The sequence below is a fragment of the Hyperoodon ampullatus genome, assembly GCF_949752795.1.
Source record: "Hyperoodon ampullatus genome assembly, chromosome: 14".
NCBI classification, from domain to species: domain Eukaryota; kingdom Metazoa; phylum Chordata; class Mammalia; order Artiodactyla; family Ziphiidae; genus Hyperoodon; species Hyperoodon ampullatus.
The window spans coordinates 53,513,141-53,534,733 of NC_136927.1; the positions used below are offsets into that span (position 1 = coordinate 53,513,141).

Below are 21,593 nucleotides of genomic sequence, written 5' to 3' on the forward strand. Positions count from 1 at the left end.
AAATGCAAACAGTACCTGTCAAGCATTATTGAGACCTATTAGGAAAACTGGAAGATATTAATAAACCTAAACCTAGGGTGAAATGGAAGGATCTGCTCACTGGTCAATGGAAAGGACCTGATATTTTACTAACCAGTGGCAGAGGGTATGTTTGTGTATTTCCACAGGACGCTGACTCGCCGTTGTGGGTGCCTGACCGTCTCATCAGACATGTCGGGCCCTCCGCCCCCGCCTTACCACTTTCCAGTCAGGCACAAGACACCACATCCGGAGACGTCAGCTGATGAACCACCATCAACTAAAGAACCGCTGCTACAGCAGATACAAAACCTCACCATCGGAGAGAGACCAATTCTTTGTCTGCCGCGTCCGCGCCCGAGACCTCGCAAGAGACAACCCACCTCTACGAGAACTTCGAACCCACCAACTTGGGGTCAGATTAAACGACTTGCTGACGACGCCGAAAAAGTGGTAACAGACCAGGGAGCTACCTTAACACCTGGAAATCTTTTGGTTGCTATGCTTGCTATATTGGCCTGCCAGGTAACAACGGGAAATGCTTTGGGTAATTCTTATTGGACTTATCTCCCCGATCCACCGACTTTACAAACTGTAGCCTGGGATAATGAAGATATACCAGTACCTACTACTATGCCCAGGTTAATGGGAGGAGCCATAAACTCCTATCCATATAATAAATTTAAAACAAATAATAATTTTACTTTTCATGGAAAATCAGGGTTCCATCCTATATGTTTTATATTTCCATCAATTAATAATTCTGTAGCCTCTTGTAAGGATGGATGTATACCGGTTTTTCTTAAAGGACAGCTTACTGATTCTCCTTCGAGTCAATCTAATTAAGAGACTTCTTTGATCTTTGATTTAGATAGCACCCGGAGAGGATCCAACTTATAATCAACCTTCCTCTCATCCTTTAAAATTTCCTCCTTGTAATCCTCCTTATGGTATTCGTACAGGAGTACAATCATCTATATTACCATCTCCGGAAGACCAATTGAATAGTAACCGGGATACTGTAGATACCAATACAGGATTTCCTACATGGAATTATTGTATATATTCTTCAAGAATAGATATTCCCATACAGGATACCACAAATAATGTGCATGATTGGAGTAATCCTGATCCATCTAAGGATTATAGATCTTATTTACAACATCATGCACGTTATGATTGGAATAATTCATTTATTCCTGCTTTTATGCATGTTAATAGATGGCACACTGGAGGATGGGTGCCTCCTATCCTAACTATGGCTCAAGATAATATGTATTATGCACAGACCCAGCTTTGGAAAGCTATTGCGGCACCATTGCCAGTTATTCTTCATAGACCTAAAAATATGGGCATTTATCCTATGCAGGCTTGTGTGTCAGCACCTTATGTATTCTTGGGGGCCCCAAATTACGTGGATCTAAGTATTTATCATAATACTTCTGATTCTACTTTTTGGACACATTGCTATGATGGTATTTTGACAAGTTGTATAAATCCCTCTATGAATGTACGAGTTTTAATGATTCTTAAATGACCACCATACATTATGTTGCCTGTAAAATTGTCTTCTGCCTGGTATGATGATTATGGCTTACAAGTTTTGCATGAAACTGAAGTTTTATTACGTTCAAAGAGATTTGTTGCAGCTTTAATTCTAGGAATTTCTACATTTATAGCTGTAATAGCATCATTTTCTCTTTCAATAAGTTCCTTAGCTCAACAAGTACATACAGCTCAACATGTAAATGAGCTTTCAAAAAATGTATCTTTAGCTCTGGCTACTCAGGAAGCTATAGACAGAAAGTTAGAAGCAAAGGCAGATGCCTTAGAAGAAGGAATTTTACACATAGGGCAGGAATTAACAGCGCTCAAAGTAAGATTAGCTTTGAGGTGTCATAAAAAATATAGATGGATTTGTGTTACTCCTCTAAAAGTGAATGAATCATTATATTCTTGGGAACAAATTCAGACTCATATTATGGGAGTTTGGAACCAAACGGGTGTTAGTTTAGACCTTACTAAATTACATCAAGAGATTCATGACATAGGAAATACAAATTTAGATTTATCTCCGGCACAGTCCGCTCAGAATTTTTTTGAAAGTATTGAGTCATTTGTGTCACATAAAACCTTATTCTCAATGCTCATTAATGGAGGAATCATTGCAGTAGTTGTACTAATTCTGATATTTTTACTTCCAGTCATCGTCAGAATAATTATTAAAAGCATCAAACAACTTTCCGTGGAGCTACATACTGCACTTTTAAAAAATAAAAAAGGGGGAGATGTCCGAAGCCATCCTGGAGCCATTGCACCATGACAAAGTCATGAAGCAACGGAAGGCGAAACTGCAAGGCAGCGCCATGCCAGGAGGGTGGACTACAGCTCTGTTGTTACGTTTTATGATAATAAGTTTACATATAGGGGCAATTTTGGGGGGATGTTGCTCCACGTGAAAGAAAAATTCCTCTAAGGACTCCTCCTCCTGAAACTACCACAGAATGGGAAGCACCCACTAAAGCCCCTGGGAAATGGGTAAAGAATTAAGAGCCTGGAACTAAGGGGATGTTTTTATGGAAAACACCCTCTAGTATGGAGTTACGGCCATGGACCGGAGTTCCTGATGACATAGGAAATTTATGGTTCTATTATAAAGGAAGATTAATTATAGAAAAGCAAATGCCTAGAGCAGAATTGGTTGCTAGGATAGGGAGAAAACACTGTCTCAGTTGGAGGAAACAACAAGAAAGGGCATGCAGGGCATATTGTAAATATTTTCGTGGAACCATTGTAAAAGGTTGCCCATGCAAGAAGAGAAATAGGAACAAGTAGATCCAACTTCTACAATTAAAATAATTATATAACTGCTTGGCTTGATTATTAAGAAATAACCTGTGCTTAATGGGAACTTGGGGAAATATTTTAATGGGACATCTAGAAACTAGGGGATTTTTTTTTTTTAAATCTTTATAGAACGTTTTGAGGTCAGATTGTGGTAAGATTGTTTGGTCACGTACCTGGTAATGTAATCAACTACAATATATAAATCTGTGACTGTAAATAATAAAGGAGAGAGAGACATGCGATGCTGATACTTTAAGAAGTGTAATAGATTTATTTCCTTCGCCGACACTATCCATCCCTTGGGTATCCCTGGACTCGCTGGAGCTGGACTCCGGCATTTCTTATTAAAAGAATCATATAAAATGAATCTTTTGTGTTTTTCTTTTTTCACTCAACCTGATGTTTTTGCAATTCATTCATGTTGTTGGATTTATCAGTAGTTGTTTTCTTTTTATTGCTGAGTGGTATTCAATCGTACGAAAAACCCAAACTTGCTTATCTATTCTTCCACTGGTGGATATTTTTTTCCTTTAATTTGGGAATATTATGAATAAGGCTGCTGTGAACATTCTCATGTATGTTTTTGTAAACATGAATAGAATTGCTGGATCATAACTGCCCCAATTGTGTGCTGGAACTTCTTCACTGAACACCCAAACTTCTACAAAAGCCCTCTCAGCCATAGGTGATGTCAGAGAATTGATGTTCTTTGATGGGGAAATGGTAGGAAACTCTCATTGCATTATGTTTATGACATCACTCCTTTTGATTTTACACTTTTATCTACCTAGGGTCTTGGTCACATACCAGATGTCTAATAAACAACTCCAAGCTTCCACAGACCTTTTCATCAGACAGTTCAAGTGGCACAAGATTGTGGCTGTGGGATCAGTTATTGCAATTTGTGTAAGTACACTTCTTTCCACTTGTCCTATCCATCACAGAACTTGAAACAGTTACTTTCATCTAGATGGAGGAGGCTGAGGGAAGCTCTCCATTTTGTCATTCCATTTTCCTGTTTCTAATCTAGGTGGTGTCATGGTGGGACAAGTTCTTAGAGAGAGAATGAGCACATTCTATCAGATAGGGGTAGCTTTAAACAAGTCCAAAACACTAGCCCAAAAGAGTTTGTTTGAGGGGAAGGCAGAAACCTAAGCTGTCCATGCTTTCTCTTTCCCTAAGTTGTTACATTTCTGCTCCAGCTTACCTGGCTCCTTTCCAGTTCTTAAAACTGAGAAGACCACTGTTACCTTCATACCTTGTCTCTAAGGACAACCTGCTCCTTCTGCCTACCTTGCTGCATATGTAAAATTTTCCTTTTCCCCTTGGTTCTGCTGAAAAAAACTTGAATTCTTGGGAATTCCCTGGCAGTCCAGTGGTTAGGACTCTGCACTTCCACTGCAGGGGGGCGTGGGTTCAATCCCTGGTCAGGGAACTAAGATCCCACATATGGCGTGGCCAAAAAATATTTTTTTTTAAGTTGAATTCTCCAAAAAAAAGCTTTACCAGGAATAAATAGTGGGGAAAATAGTAAAAAAAAAAAAAAAGAAAGAAAGAAAAGATATAAATCTATGTGTTTACAAAGGACAAATCACTTATGTTAAGCAGTTAACAATTGTCTTCAAACTGAGTTGCCTCTAAAGCTCCTTTTTCTGAGCATTAGCTTAAACTGTTCACCATTTAGCCTGGAATAAGTTTATGTTATTGCTGTGACTTGTTCTGGTAAAACTGAGAACTTTTCTTGAACATCCTTTGTTGTTTTCTAGTAAAACTCAGATCTCTCTCAGAGAATAGGAGATAGGAATTCAGTAGAGAAGTGCTATCTCAGACTAGAGTGTACACCTAAGGGTCATGACCCTGGCAGAGGAAGAGATTATCCCAAGAGATGGCATTTCATGATTGACTATAGAGCCATAAGCCCTCAGGCCACCCTGCCCTGAGCTTGTGTTCTCCTCCTGCAACCCTCTGGCCTCTGTAAATCCTGTTGTATCCCAGGACCTGTTCTCTGACCTCTTCGCTTTCTCCCCATCAACCAGGTGGTTCCATACTGAGGTGAAATTCAGTTCCTTCACCTACTGTCCTATACCTGTTAGAATCCAATATCTGCCTCTAACACACCTCCTCTCACTTATCTCTCTCTCTCTCCCCCTTCCTCTTTCTCTCTCTTCAGTGAAATTGATGTCATCCTTACAGATGAGTTTACCTGAAATCCCTATTAATTACATATCACCTTGTATTATAAGCACTTATTTCCTGTCTGTTACCTTTGGCAGGGCCATTCATCTCCGTATGGCCAGTGCTTAGAACATAGTAGGGGCTCATTATATATCAGCTGTATCTAATTAAGGGGGAATGGGAATTCACATTTGTCAAGTATCTAGTGTGTCAAGTATCTAGTACCTAGTGTGTGCTAGGAGATTTAGATATGTGATTTCCTTCTCGCAAGCTTGAATACACTGGTGTGCCTACACTAGTTACTTACTGTTTTTTTCTGAGACATCCCTTAGGTTGCATAGGATTTTAAAAGATATTTTCTGAATGGTTAACAGTAGGGAAATACTATCTAGATACATTCACAGTAACAGATCTACAGAATGAATAACAGGATCACTTTAAGAAGTACACCTCTCTTCCTTCCTGAATAATTCAGTCAAAAGGTTTTTCGGGCAAGACTGAGTAAGGAAAGTGGATAAGTGGTGTGGCAGCTTGAATAGGGGTTTCCAGACCCAATTTCCAACTTTGACAGGGGAGGGGGGGTTCCCCATACCTCCAACAAGGAATTCTCAGACACCAGAAGGGTGTCTGAGAATTCAACTCAATTCTGATACTACCTACCCAGAGATAGAATCAGATTCCACAGGTGAAGGGCTCAGTCCCACAAGACCACCCTCCACTTCAGATGTCAGTCGCAGGCTTCCAAGCTACAAATTACAAACGGGAGGTTCTGATGACCCCCTCCTCGGGTTCGATTAATTTGCCAGAATAGCTCACAGAACTCAGGAAAACCCATTTACTCACTAGGTTACCTATTTATTATAAAAGGATATTAAAGGATAGGAATCAATAGCCAGATGAAGACATATACGGGGTGAGGTCCCAAACAAAGGAGCTTCTGTCCTCATGGAGCTTGGGACCCCACCTGGTGGCACATGGAAGCATTCTGATTCTCCAGGGTAGAAGCTCTCTGGAAAAGGACCAAAAAGCTGTCCTTTTGGTTTTTTACAGAGGCTTCATTACATAGTCATGATTGACTAAATCATTGGCCAATGGTGGCTGAGTCAAGCTCAAGTCCCTCTCCCTTGCCCAGAAATCAGGGTGGGATGGATCCCAACCCTCTAATCACTTGGTTGGTTCTCCTGGCAACCAGCCCCTATCCTTAGGTGCTTCCAAAAGTCACCTCATTCACATAACAAAAAACACCTTTATCATTCTCAACAGTTAGGAAATTCCAAGGGTTTGGGGAGCTGTGAACTCCCAAATATATATATATATATATATATATAATGTATGTACGTATGTGTGTGTGTATATATATATTATATATATTTATAACTATCTAAATTTATATATGTCTTATAAATCACATCACACAGCTAATGTAGTAGAGATTGGAGATTATGCAGGAAGGCAGTTAAGAAGGGTGGCAGCTGGGGAAGAACAGGAAAAGTTTAGGAAATTGGTTTAATTTCCAATTTCCAGGGAGATTAAGCAAGTAAGTAAATGCATTAAGGATAATGAGAAGCCAGTTCCTCATTGTTGAAGGAGTTACCAATATGGAAAGGAGAAGACTAGAATAGACCCTGAGGTGTTGGGTTAGAATTAGAGAGATAAAGGGAGTTATTTCATAACATTAGAAGGATCAATTCAACAAGAGGACATAACAAACCTAACTGTATATGCTCCTAATAACAGAATTTCAAAATGCATGAAGCAAGAACTTCTAGAACTTCAAAGAAAAATAGGCAAATTCACAATTTTAGTCAGAGGTTTCAGTACCCCTCTATCAATAATTGAAAGTACAACTTGACAGAAGATAAGTTAATGTACAGAAGACTTGAAAAATAGTATCAAACAACTTGACCTAATATACGTTTATAGAACACCCCACAGAACAGCAGCAGAATACACATTCTTTTCAAATACACATGGAACATTCAGCAAAACAGATTGTGTTCTGGATCATAAAACAAGCCTTAATAAATTTAAAATGTTTCAAATAACACAAGGTTATGTTCTTTGGCCACTATTGAAATACATTAGAAATCAATAACAGATAGATTTCTTAAAAATTCTCAAATATTTGGAAACAAAATAACACACTTCTTAATAACCCAATGGGTCAAAGGAGAAATCTGAAAGGAAATTAGAAAGTATTTTGAATGGAAGGAAAATTAAACCAGACCTATTAAAATTGCAGGGGACACTCAGAGGGAAATGTAAAGTATTAAATGTCTTTGTCAGAAAAGTAAGATCTCAAATCAATGAACTCAGTTTCTACCTCAAGAAACTAGAAAAAGGAGATCAAATTAAACCCTATGTAAGTAGAAGGAAAAGAAATCAGAGCAGAAATAAATAAAATATAAAACAGAAAAATATAGAAAATCAATTCATTGAAAGCTGGTTCTGTGAGAAGATCAATACAATTGATTAGCCCCTAGACAAAATAATCATGAAAAAAGACACAAATTATCTATATCAGGAATGCAAGAGGTGTCATCAATACATATTGTACAGATATTAAAATAATAATGAGATAAATTTAAGCCAATAAATTCTATAACTTTGATGTAATTGACAAATTTCTTGAAAGACAAAAACAATAAAAAATAACTCAAAAAGAAATATCAACATGAATAACCCTATATCTATTGTGGAAATTGAATTGTACTTAAAAAATCTTCCTGGGAGAATACATCATTACCAAGTGGGGTTACACTATGTGTATAAGGCTGATTCAACATTCAAACATCAATAAGTATAATTCACCATATTAAAAGCCTAAGAAAGAAAAAATAGATGATCATCTCAATAGATGGAGAAAAGGCACTGGATGAAGCTCAACATCTATTCATGACTAAAAGTCTTAGCAAAATTCAGATAGAAGGGAACTTACTTTAGCTGATATAGAGAATCTACTTAATCATTCTTTTTTTCTTTATTGGGATATAGTTGTTTTACAAGGTTGTGTTAGTTTCTACTGTCCAGCGAAGTGAATCAGCGATATGTATACATAAATCCCCTCTTTTTTGGATTTCCTTCCCATTTAGGTCACCACAGAGCACTAATTAGAGTTCCCTGTGCTATACAGCAGGTTCTCATTAGTTATCTATTTTATACATATTAGTGTATATATACAATGGAATATTGCTCAGTCATAAAAACGAATGAAACTGGGTCATGTGTAGACACGTGGACTGACCTGGAGACTGTCATACAGAGTGAAGTAAGTCAGAAAGAAAAAAACAAATATCGTATATTAACGCATATATGTGGAAGCTAGAAAAATGGTACAGATGAACCTGCTTACTTAATCATTCTTAATGGTGAAAGACTGAAATCTTTCCCCAAAGATCAGGAACACAGCAAGGACATCTGCTCTCAGCACTCCTCCTCAACATTGTACTGTAAGTCTTAGCCAGTGCAATAAGGAAAGGGAAAAAAAAGTGTACAGTTTGGAAAGGAAGTAATAAAACTTTCATGAAGACATTATTTTCTACGTAGAAACACCCAAGAAACCTACAAAAAATCTCCTAGAGTTAATATATATGTTTAGCCCTTGATGCCCTACTCCTGGAGATCTTGTTATGTGAGAAAAATAAGGGCATAATTCTTAAACCACTGGATATTGGGTTTTCTGTAATTTGCAGCCAAACTATTCCTAGATCATATAACTACCATAGTTGAGCCTTTTATTAAAAATAAGTTTGTTTGTTTGTTTGTTTGTTTATTTATTTATGGCTGCGTTGGGTCTTCGTTGCTGTGTGTGGGCTTTTTTAAATTGCGGCGAGCGGGGGCTACTCTTTGTTGTGGTGGGCAGGCTTCTCATTGCGGTTGCTTCTCATGTGGAGCATGGTCTCTAGGCGTGTGGGCTTCAGTAGCTGTGGCACACAGGCTCAGTAGTTGTGGCGTACAGGCTTAGTTGCTCCACGGCATGCAGGATCTTCCTGGACCAGGGCTTGAACCTGTGACCCCTGCATTGGCAGACAGATTATTAACCACTGCGCCACCAGGGAAGTCCCAAGCCTTTTTTTCTGATGTTTATTTTCTTTTTATAGTTCCCTTTCTGTAAATTAGCCTGTTCATACACTGTGCCTATCTTTCTGCTGGACTATTTGTCTTTTTCATGTTGACTTGTAGCCATGCCTCCTATTGTCTGGATATTAATCCTTTGTTTATGAAATATGTTGCAAATACCATATTCTGTTAATTCTAGGATATGCATCTTTTCACATTTGAACATCTCTGAAATTGAGATGTGTCTTATAAATTATGGTACCTCACACTGCAGTCAGCTAGGGGCAGAGTGGGCATTGCTGTGGTTACCACCTGAGGTATATTTGTCAAGAGGCCAGTGAGGCTTATGGTTCAGAGTCCTTCCCTTGCAAGGATCCCTTTCAAGGCCCTGGGAGGGGCATTAGTAATGTCATGTGCTTTTGTAAAAGTTACAACGGTAAAATATTTCAACCTCAATCTGTTAAGGTCATGTATCTATTACAAGTTCCTCCATGTCAGATGATGTTGGAGTGGTCACAGGCATTTTTTTAGAGCCTGATAAGGGGAATTTGAGTTGAGGAACATTTAGTTTTATTTATTTATTTATTTATTTTATTAGTTTCTGCTTTATAACAAAGTGAATCAGTTATACATATACATCTGTTCCCATATCCCTTCCCTCTTGCGTCTCCCTCCCTCCCAGAACATTTAGTTTTGATATAATGTGGTTTTCAGTCATTCCTGTGTATAGTTCAGTTACAGCTAAATGTCTCAGTATAGAAACAGCTTCCAGGAATACTCCTACCCCACACTGTGCCAACTCAGCATCATGGAATGAAGAGACAGCCAGAGGTCCTATCGCAATATGAATGTTTCTTATGACACCCAGCACCAGAAGTATGTGGGCGGTGGAGGAGAAACAAGATTTGAAATGGCCTTTCCTTTCTTATCTCGAGAAGGTTGATGCATTGCCACACACTGAATCCACATCCCAGGTGTAAATAAAATAGGGGCAGCAACCAGCTTCATTGGTCCTTTTTATTAGGTGAGTGAAAGCTGACCCTGATATTTCTCATCAGACCCCTCCTTACATCTTATTGGAACTCAGAAACTCCCAAGAAGACTGGGAAAGTGTGGGATGTGACTGTCATGACTGGCTGAGACCAATAATAATATATTGCATGATAATAACGTATCACCTTTGGCTACATTCTGCTCCAAACGAAAATGGGATCTTGGATAGGCAACCAACAGTGTCTGTCACAAACACCCTCTCCAAGTCTAGACCTCAGGAAACCCACCTGCAGGAAAGTCTGGATCTGCACGAGAGACACACTTATACAGAATCACTGCCTCACGTACACCAGCCCTGAGAGTTCAGAGATGGAGGAAGAGAGAAGGACAAGAAGGAGTTCCAGAGTCAACAGGACTCCAAAATTATCACTGCACCAGACTCATACTCCCTAAAGTTAGAAAATGATAGCAAATTCCCACCCCTTCGAGCAGTTAGCCCAGAAAACAATGTTCCCAGAGCCCAGTACTGAATACAATCCAGTCTCTGGTTTTGCCGAAGACTGGAGTTGAACTTCAGAGGTGGCTGAAGCCAGGTGAAGAGGGAAAGAAGAGGAAAGCTTCTCAGGTTCAGCCTTACCCGATCACCAGCTGGTCTGCACTGGTTGTCCAACACCTACAACCTATGAACCTAAATTTCACTGGGAAATTTCTCCCACCGAGAGTGATTTCTCCCACGGAGAGTGATTGCGTACAATTATAGGGTAAATCCACCTCTGCGTGCTGCCTCCTTTTCCAGAGGATGGGGTGTGGGACATTCCCTTCTTTTTGAAAAATGTGGAAATGTGCAATAACAAAACCCTCATCATCAGATCTTACTTGAGGGGCCCATCTTACCCATGTCATGTCTGTCTAAAACATCTTAATTTCCTGTTCCCCAAGTTCCATGGTCCAGACATCCAATTGCTGCATAAGGTGTGGGTTCTGCAAATGGCAGAACAGAGAGGAATACATCACCATGTCTTGTGTGTAGGCACCTTCTGTGCTCTGCTCAAAGGCTGCGGCCACTGCTTCTTGCAGAGAATTGCTTTGTTCCATGAAATATGCCTCCTGGGGGTAGTTTCTCTCTCAGCCCCATTAATTTCACCTTCAGCAGATCCCTGAACTACATCTTGTAGCTCCAAGGCTTTTGCCTCATTTTAGAAATATGCTCCCATTCTTCCCTACTAACTCCTAAACTCAAACCTGGGTAATGTTTCCATCAGGGAAAAGGGGGAAGACTCTATGTCCAGACTCCATCACAGGCAAGAGGGGTCAACGATTTACAAACAGAAGTTGTTGGGTGGGATTTTAAAAGCTATTTTGGTGCTCTGCCTTTCCTCTTCCTGCTGCTCCAAAAGTGAATATGATGGCTGGAGCTCCAGCAGCCTTCTTGGGACCATGAGAGAAGTGCCAAGAGAATCACAGAGATGTTGCCCTGACATCCTTAAGACACTGAACCAGACACTCATTGTGAGAAAAACAAACCTTTCTTTGCTCACGCCACTGAAGTTAGTACCTGTTACTACCAGCCAAAAGCAATTCCTAACTAACACAGTTAGTGTTAGTCTTCTGCTTTTGAATTTTCCATTATTTGAGTAATGTGTGTTATTTCTCTGTGTCACATCTTTCTTTGTAGAAGAGGGTTGATCTCTGGCATTACGTTTCTCTCCATTGTTCCCTAATCATTTCGAAATGCTTCAAATAAGCTTCTAATATTTTAATGTGGTTTTAAGATTCGTCCATTTTCCTCTTCTTCATTATGGCCTTTATGTGTCATCTTTTTCTTTGCATTCCTAATCTCTCCCTAGACAGGTGAACCCCCTCAAGCTGACTTGGGTGAAGGAGGTATACTCTGAAATAAAAACAAACAAAACCATATACCCTCTTGTCTTGGTACTCTAACCCCAGTTTTAGGAGCATATTCTTAGATCAAAGTCAAAGCAGGTGCCCAGGTTTTGGCTTGCTGAAGCCCATGCAATTAAAATCCATCTGCAAGGGCTTCCCTGGTGGCGCAGTGGTTGAGAGTCTGCCTGCTAAGGCAGGGGACACGGGTTCGAGCCCTGGTCTGGGAGGATCCCACATGCCGTGGAGCAACTGGGTCCGTGAGCCACAACTACTGAGCCTGCGCGTCTGGAGCCTGTGCTCCGCAACAAGAGAGGCTGCGATAGTGAGAGGCCCGCGCACCGCAATGAAGAGTGGCCCCTGCTTGCCACAACTAGAGAAAGCCCTCGCACAGAAACGAAGACCCAACACAGCAAAAATAAATAAACAAATTACTAAACTCCTACCCCCGACATCTTCTTTAAAAAAAAAAAAAATCCATCTGCAAGGCTGAAGCCATCAATTACTAGGCCCATGTTAATGAAAGCACTTACAACCAGCTTAGGGAGGACCCTGCTGAAGTATAAACTTAATACAATTTTAATTCTTCCACTTGCTGCTATGAACCATGTATGCTGGATGCTGTCCTTTCCCTGGCTTCCTTAATCACATCTGAGCCTAATTCCATAAATTTCAAGTCAATTTCAGTTATGAAAGCAGTTGATTTTGTTCTCTAAAACCCAGTTCTATTTATTTTACACTTCAGCTTCATACCCAGTGCCAAGCTCTCCTCCTCTACTCCTTCCCTTCTCCTTCTGTCCCTCTTGCCACGTTCAGCCAAGGCCCCAGCTGATTGGAGTTGGGCGTGAGGCGTGCTCTGCTCGCACATACCTCCCTCATCCTCTTCCCTCTATTTCCCCTTCAACGTTGGGAAGGGAAACTAAGAGAAGGAAAAGTAGACAGCCTCGTCCCCGTCACTAACCCGAGTGAGATGGCATTCCTTCCTGGTGACTGATCACAGTCACCGACTATTGGCTTGATGAAAGGGTGGTGGTTCCAACAGGCCCTGTGCATGAAAGGCTCAATCCCAAGCCACTCCCAGAGCCATCGGTGGTCTCTGTGGGACTCCCCGACATCATGTCTCATTCCTCAATTGCACAAGCCTCTTGGCCCCATGGCACACAGGTCCCTGGAAAGATGGTAGCCTTCCCAGTTCTCAGTCACAAACTACAACTCAAAGAAAGTGACTTAGATATGTTCAAATTCCAGGGGCTTAATTAAGTTTCTCCGTGACAAGTCTCAATGATCTGCATGAAGGAAATATCACCACCTGCCCCTCCCCCTCTGGACCAGTTCTCCCTTCCTGATGTACCTTCTGAATCTTTCTTCCTGCTTATGTTGATTTTATCCAGGAAATATGTAAGGAGAGGCATCTGGGCATCCCCTGTGCCCTGGCGAGACCCAGGAGGGTCAAACGGCCAGGAGTATGTATACAACACCTACTCTCTGTGCTATTAGGAAACATTGAGCAAGGGGGTCAAGTTTCTTGACACTAAGATGTAGTCAGAGAACAAACTAGGTGCAGGGTAGGCAAATGCTAGAGACCATCAGATGCTGGTGGGCCATCAGACTGGATTAACTTCCTTCCCTGGGAGGAACTGCTGAGCATTTGTGCTATGCTTTTGAACCATACGTTTGTTTCCCATGAGGCAAGGCCCACTTAGGTTTGTGCTTACCTGAGACCTGGCTTTTTGTTGGGGGCCTAGAGAGACCTGGAGCGACGGCCCACAACATCCCAAAACCCCCTTCATCTGTTTGTCTCTCTCCTTTTGCCTCTTGTGCAGGGAAACCCCGGGGCCCCAAGTGTCTAATTCCATCGATTCCAGCTCCTGCTTCTGTGTGTAAAAGAAATCCTCCTTCTAAATCCAGGATGGAGATGGTAGAGGTCATTTGTAGAAAGAGGAAACAGGAAGGGAAAGCGGGATTCAGTCTGGGTTTTGGAGTCCAGAGAGAGAAGAAGGACTTGTAAAGGGTGGGGAGAGCTTCCTCTGGTGGCAGCAAGAGTGTGTGCGTCTGGGGTGAGCAGAAGGTGGGGCAGGAGCTAGCAGGCGCCAGGAGCCAGAAATACTATTTATTGTCCGTGGGAATTTAGCAAAACTCACAAACACAGGATTTTAAACACAGGGTGGTAAGTGGGAGAAGGGGCAAGACAGGAGGAGGGGATTAAGAGTTACAACTACTATGTATAAAATAAATAAGCTACATGGATGTATTGTACAGCACAGGAAATATAGCCAGTGTTTTATAATAACTTTAAATGGAGTATAATCTATAAAAATATCAAATCACCATGTTGTATCCCTGAAACTAATGTAATATTATAAATCAACCATACTTCAATAAATATTAGAAAAAATACAAAATAAACATGAGATGGTGTCTGCAGATGTGTGTGATGGTAGCTCAGACACCAGCTTCGGGGCAGCAGCAGCATGATGCAGGGCAGGTGGGATTTCTGCCTGAGACCCACCAGACACTAAGTTTGGTGAACTGAGAACTTCTTCCCAGAAGAAGAAGAGACACAAATACTGATGGGTTCTTCTGGCTCTGCCCACAGATCTTCTACATCAGGCTGTCCTGGCCTGACGGCGCCGTCCCTCCGGCCCCAGGGCCCCACCCTGCCCACAGATCTTCAGGCTCTCTCCCCCAGAAGTTCTCAGACCTGACCCATTTTCTGCACTGGCCTCTGACCCCAGGAGATGGGGGCAACCTTTTGGCCTCCACTAGCCCCCAGACTTCCACCTACCACCTGAGGAATCCTGCCCAGACCAGCTACACCCTGGGAGGCTACCTGGAGGCCGTCCCCATCGCCAGAGACCACCAGGGCAGGCCCAAGACCCACGGTGCGGATCTGTTTCGGGCACAGCTGCTGGGACCTGACCTGAAGGCAGGCGGCCTCAGAGATGTCAAGGATCTGGAGAATGGGACATACCTGTTGACCTTCCCCCTGCTCTGGGCTGGGCAGGCCCAGGTGCAAGTGCGGCTGATCCACTCCAGCGAGGCAGTGTGGGTTCTGCGGGGGTTTGGAGAGACCAGTGGGCCACAGTTGATTTCATGGGCTATTTCCGGGGACCCACAGGATACGAAGAAACTGTGACTAGCAATGTTAACCCCCTGTTAATTGGGGAGGAAGAGTTCACCTGTCACTAGAGGGATGACGATTCGGGTGAGCTCTGGTTCTGTGCTCGACTCCCCACGCTGTCCTGCGACCCACTGGTGAGACATTCAAGCGGACGTTACTGGAACGTGACCACACCATGCAAGGAGGCCCTGCTGGCACGGTAAGAGACGCAGCGTTGTCTGGGATGTCTGCCCTGACCCCCCTGAACCCAGGTCCCTGGGATTATTCTGCCTGAGCGCCTACTCTTATCATTCATCTATTCACTTCTATTAAACATGTCTCCTGAGCACCTAATATATACCAGGTCTCACGTTAAGTGCTGACAATTTTTATGTAATAGTTGGCATTCCTGCCCTCTACAAGTTTTCAGTGAGGGGACATGGAACCTTTTAAAACAAGCACTGTAGTGAGTGCTTAACTGTAGCACACACCGAGTGGTTTGAGGACATGGAGAAAGGGCAACCTACTTGGCATATGGTGATCAGGGCAGGTGACAGTTGAGCTGAAGCCTGAAGGAGAACCACAGACCTCTGGCCAAAGAGAAGTGTCCTGGTCCCTCTGCTGTGTTGACGGTCCCTGCAAGGAGAGATATCAATTTAGAAATCACCAGGATGTGTGGCTGAGGAGTAAGGAGGATGGATGTGACCCCACTGAGTGAGAAGGGAGCAGAGATCGCAGCCTAGAAGCCAAGCAAAACCAAAGCTGAGAATTGTCCTCGGTCCCAGGGAAGCAAGAATGGGAGTGATGGGGAGGAGACAGTGAAACCAGGCTGGCTGGCAGTGAGCCCTACTTACTGCCCCTGGGATCTGAGGCAGGACGAGGGCTAGAGAGACCCCAGGGAGGAAAGAGACATTTTTAAAGATAGGTGCATCTGGTCTCCAGCAGAGACAGTAGGGGAAGGAGGTAAAAACTGGGTCCCGGGGATGGCTGGGTAGGGGCAGGGCAGAGATGGAGGGACACCCCCTCTGCAGATGAAGGGGGAGAAGGGGCTGCGGGGAGAGGCAGAGGTGGTCAGGTGGGAGGGATGCTGCTCTGTGGCCCCAGAGAGCATGGAAGTTATCACTGGCTGCTGCTGGGAGGACCGGAGGTGCTGGCTGGCTGGCTCGAAGCACTGAGGCAGCTGAGCTGAAGATCCCCGAGGTGCCAGCTCCACCAGAGCCTCTCCAGAGGCTCTCAGCATCAACTGGTGAATTTCCACAACATTTACTTCCAATGTGAGGATTCAGCACCAGGAAACCTGGTTCTTTCCAGACCAATTCTTATGCTCCCTTTGGTCAGGAAAAAAGAACCACACATCCTTTTGGCACTGGTCAATTGGAAATAAATCTAAGATTCAGTACAGGAGCCATCTCAGGATGTTGCTCGGAGGTAAAGCCCAGCTACCTCTGGAGCAAGACGGCCTGGGTTCAAATCCCTGCTCCACCTGTTACTATGTTCCAGCTTCTATTCATGGGATCTCTGGCAAGTTACGTAACCTCTCTGCACCTCCGGTATCTCATTTGTAGACAGGAATAACTTTAGGACCTCCCTTGTCGAGTTGTAGTGAAGAATAAATAAGTTAATGTATGCTACGTGCTTACATCAGGGACAGCACAGCAGGCTCTGTCGGCTCTTATAATCTGATCTCAGGCCTTTGCTGCCGTTGAGCCCCTCCCCCAACCCCTTCTCTGTGCCAGACACTGTCCAAAGCCCTGGAGGTCCTGGGGACAGGCGAGCAGGGCAGCATGGCTCCATCTCTCAGGAGCTAATAGCACGCCGATTGAAGACAGGCATTGAACAGATAAGCACACATGTGCAAGTGTGTAGTGGACGTGGATTTGCAATCCCAAGGTCAGGTGTTTTCTTTACATCAACTTTAATCCCATTCTGAGGACCTCTGCAGTGGGCTGGTGGGAAGGGTTCCCTTGCCTAGGGTCCTGCAAAGGAACTGACCCCCTGACCATCAGGGATCTTTCCTTAGTCTTCTGTCATGCTTGTCACCCCAAAGTGCCCACTGTCCAAGCCTGTGTGGTTTTGGGCTCCAGGATCATCCTTCACCTGCTCCCGAAGCTCTGTCACCTCTATGGGGCACCAGAGCCCCAACAGTCCTAGGGCGGGCCACACTCAGCATCTTTCCAGAGTACAGGAATATTCTCTCCCCTTCCCCCCAAAAGCAAATTCCCCTCTCCTTCTAGGACTCAACCTCTTCAATCAGTCTGTCCCTTCATTCAGTAAATGCACATGAGCACCTATTACATGCGTGGTCCTGCTGCAGACCCTGGGGATGTGGCAGTGAACAGACAGACAAGGACCTTGCCCTCATAAAGCTTACATATGACTGGAGGAAGGGATGATAAACAGTAAACATAACAATAAGTAAATTACATAGGATGTTAGAAGGAGATATGTACTATGGAAATTCTTAAATATAGAGGAGGTAAGGATTAGGAGTGTGTGGGGACAGGATGCAGTGTTAAGCAGGGGGTCAGGGTAGAACTCATTAAGGTGACATTTGAGCAAAGACTGTAAGGGGATGAGACAGTTGGCCAAGGATGTCACTGGGAGAAGCAGAGAGACTGAAACACAGGAGGCCTTGGCCTCGGGCTAGAGCAGCAGAGGTTTCTAAAGTGATTCATTTCTGGATATATTCTGAAGGCAGTGCCCACAGGATGTCCTGAGAGACAGAATGGTCCAAAGAGAGAGAACCGGTGGATGACTGCAGGGTTTGAGGCCTGCTCACCTGAAGGATAGAGTTGCCATCTGCTAAAGGGGAAAAGGTACAGGTGAGGCAGGGGTGGAGGCGGGGAGTTTGGTCATGTGTGTCAGACATCAAGCAGAGATGCTGATACATACACAAATCTGGAATTTGGCAGAGAAGTCAGGGCTGGAGATCTAACTGTGGAAGTTAAAGTCCGGAGGCCGAGCGAGACCACCAAGGGAGGGAGTGTGACTGGAAAAGAGGAGCAAAGGCTGAGCCTGGACCCTCCAGTATCAAGAGGCTGGGGGGAAGGGGGCTCGTAAAAGGGGCTACCAGGAGAGTGAGGCGCCCTGGCAACCAGGCAAAGAGCGAGTCTCAGGGAGGAGGGAGTGATCATGGGGCTGATGCAGGGATGACAAAGGCTGAGAAGTGACACTGGATGTTGCCATTTCTGGTGGGAGTGAAGGTCCAACTGCAGTGGGCTTGGTGAGACGAACAGTAGAGCTAAAACTTCTTGTAAAAGGCTCCAAGCAGGGCCTCCCTGGTGGCGCAGTGGTTGAGAGTCCGCCTGCCGATGCAGGGGATACGGGTTCGTGCCCCGGTCCGGGAGAATCCCATATGCTGCAGAGCTGGGCCCGTGAGCCATGGCCGCTGAGCCTGCGCATCCGGAGCCTGTGCTCCGCAACGGGAGAGGCCACAACAGTGAGAGGCCCGCGTACCGCAAAAAAAAAAAAAAAAAAAAAAAGGCTCCAAGCACCTTCTTGTATTAATTGTGTTTCTCATTTTCTGTATTTGGTGATGCTTTGACATCTTGGGCTAGCTGACTCCCAGAGAGAGCAAACAACTTGTCTTGAGTACAGCTTTGATATGCAACCCACCCCATCCTGAGGCCACCTGGCCACCCTGCCTCCTTTTACCAGGCTCTTGAAGCTGCCCCGACACGCCAGAGCAAGGAACTAGGTAACTGAAGACCACCTCTATGGCCCAGGGCCCACTGAAATTATTCAAACTATCCCAACCTAAGCTTGCGCAGCTGCTTACCCTTCCTTGCCCATCGCTTCCTGTGAAAACCACAATAAAGGCTTTCACCCACATTCTCCGCCGGATCCTTGTGCCTCCTGACCAGCCCTGGTGCTTCCCCACGTGGCTCTGCATGGTGTGCCATGCCCCCCACCCTCCACCATTTAGGAACTGTGAGTAACACACAATCTCTTCAATGGCAACTGTCTCCTGATCTGTTGGCCTCACCAGACCTGAATTAAACCAAAGTCCTGGATATATTTTAAAACAGTTCTGCTTTCTGCACTGACGAAATCCCTGAGACCATGAAATTCAAAGAATCAGGATCCCTGAACTCCAGCTTCCAATCCCTCCCTAGGCCCCCTATATTGCTCTCTCCCAGGAGCCCCGACACAGGACAGATGCCCTTGACATTGAGAACCTCCTTTCCTCCAAGAACCCATCTTTCACCTCAGTCCAGGATTCCTTCTCATCACATATTCCTCTCTTGCCCACTGGTTCCTCTTCAGGAATGTTGACAGACAAGGCCCTCCCTCTGGGCATTTCTCCAATCTGGGTGGCAGAGGAGAACAACAGGAGTCTGGGTAAGTGGCACCAGGGTTGGTAGGAAAGGCAGTCCTGACTCCAGGCCGCGGCATGAACCTCTCGTGTACTCACTGACTGTTTTGCTCACAAACAATTGCTTACAGTTCTGTCCCCTCAACAACCATGCCACCCTGGGATCCCAGGCCTGAAGCCCTCCGGATTCTACCACCAAAACATGTGGCACTTGCTGTCCTGCTCTGGCTGCTCTTTCTCCGCTGCTGACAGCATCCTGGGCTGCCTGGCTGGCCACATCGTCCACATGATGGAGGGCTCCACGCTCTGGCAGTGGTGAGAGTATCTGTGGGACACCGTGCCCTGTGAGTAGCCGTGAGGGGAGAGGGCAGGACCGATTTGCTCTCCCTAATCTAGAACATTGCCAGCGACCTCCTAGTTACCAAGTCTGAAGACCTATTTCTAGTTCTCAGTCTCTCCGGCCCCCTGTAGCATTTTGTCTCATTGATTTTCCTTTGGGAACCCTCTCCTTTCTTAGCTGTGTATTGTCGCTCTCTGAAGCCTCCTTTCGGACTGAGCTCTCCAACTTGGATTCATCTACTGGTGCCCTTTAGCCACCCCTGGATGAAGACTTGCCCCAGGCTAGAGATTCTGGGTTGCCCAGTTTACGTCCTTGCCCAATGCTGACCAGCCTCACGCCAGAGCGTCCTGAAACCCAGTATGTTCACTCAGCTGTGTGCCCTGACACAGAGCTAGAAACAACTGAGCAAAGAATGACCAGAAAGGGAGAAAGGAACAGAATGATGTAGTGTTACAGAAGGCAAGAAAGGAAGGTTTCGGAAGAGGCCAACCAGCTTATGGAAATCAAACGCCAGAGAATTAAAAGCAAACTGAACAGGTGTTTGGATGGATAATAGGGAGATCCTTGGCAACCTAGAAAACTTGAGTGGGGGCAGCCCTAGGCTTTAGGGAGAAGGTTTACGTCCTGGGAAATGGGGACCATAATTTGTATTTCAGTCAAGAGGATGGCGCACGGTCCGATATTAATCCCTAAACCTCCTCTCTCGTCCTCCGCGCAGCCCTGAAGCCGGTGGATCTACACACCACGTATGAGACGGGTCCTCTGATGGCCGTGGACACAGCCTGGGGCATGTAGTGCGGCACTGACCCGCGCACAGCTGGCCCCTGTGCTCCCTCTGCACATCTGTGGCCGCCCTGCACTCTGTGGTCCGGGAACTGGGGGGCCTGGCTGGGGGCCCTCACACCGTGGTGGTGCTGACCCTGGGCGGCCACTTCACCACCTTCCCTCTGTCCATCTTTGTGCAACGACTGGCAGGAATCTGGGCTGCCTTGGCTGTGCTGCTGGCCCGGGAGCGCCGCACTCTGGTGGTCATCAAACTGGCCAACGCCGGCTACAAGTCAGGGTATGGCAGCGACTGGTTCTCCCTCCAGGTGAACCGGCTCCTCTTACCTGCCTTTGCCACCTCAGTGTGGCCTTTGTGGACGCCTGGGAAATGACCTCCAGCCTGGCCCTGCCCGACAGCATCCACCCGGGGAAGCACATCGTCTGAAATGAGGTGGACTTCTTGCTCTCCCACGTCTGCCTCATCTGAGCGCTCTTGCCGGTCCTGGGGCTGTGGATGGAGAAGCTGGTGTGAGACCAAGCCTGGAAGCCCCTCCCCCTCATCTGTCTGTACGTCTTCTCTTACTGCCCTCTGATGCAGGTCATAATATCCACCAGCAAGAACTGGGATGTGGGTGGTGGCAGGAGAAGGAAGACTGGCAGTCGTCCAATGTATCTTGAGCTTTCTCCCCACGTGGAAAAGCCACGCTGAGGGGATGAGAGTTGGGGACAGAGCCAGCAACGCCTATTCCATTGGTACATATGAGCATATGTGTTGGGCTCTATGTTTAGAGTGTCAAGGAGCCTTGCAAAAATATAAGGGTTGGATTCCACTTCAGATATCAGAGCCACCCAAGTGGAAAGCCTGACTCTCTATATAAAGACTTTCATGGATTGATTTGTAAGATAAAATGTCTCCTAATTGTAAAAAGTAATACATGCTCTTTGTAGAAAGTTTGAAAAAGTACCAAAAAATGAACAAAGAAATCTTTGATTCTCATCCAGAGAGTGAACTGATATGCTTAAGGGGGGTGAATGAACAGCCAGAACACAGCCTTGCTTTTTTGCTACTGCTAATAAAAGAGTAACAGTTTTCCTTACAG

The 21,593-nt window shown here is 44.8% G+C and overlaps 1 pseudogene across 1 annotated transcript; it reads left to right on the plus strand.

Moving 5' to 3' along the window:
- The first annotated feature begins 210 nt into the window (after window positions 1–210).
- On the plus strand, window positions 211–20,980 carry LOC307063076 (NXPE family member 3-like; annotated as a pseudogene). Its single transcript has 6 exons — window positions 211–275; window positions 3,657–3,771; window positions 14,570–15,293; window positions 19,340–19,414; window positions 19,520–19,732; window positions 20,447–20,980. The product of its transcript is annotated as an NXPE family member 3-like (transcript).
- Window positions 20,981–21,593: the final 613 nt, after the last annotated feature.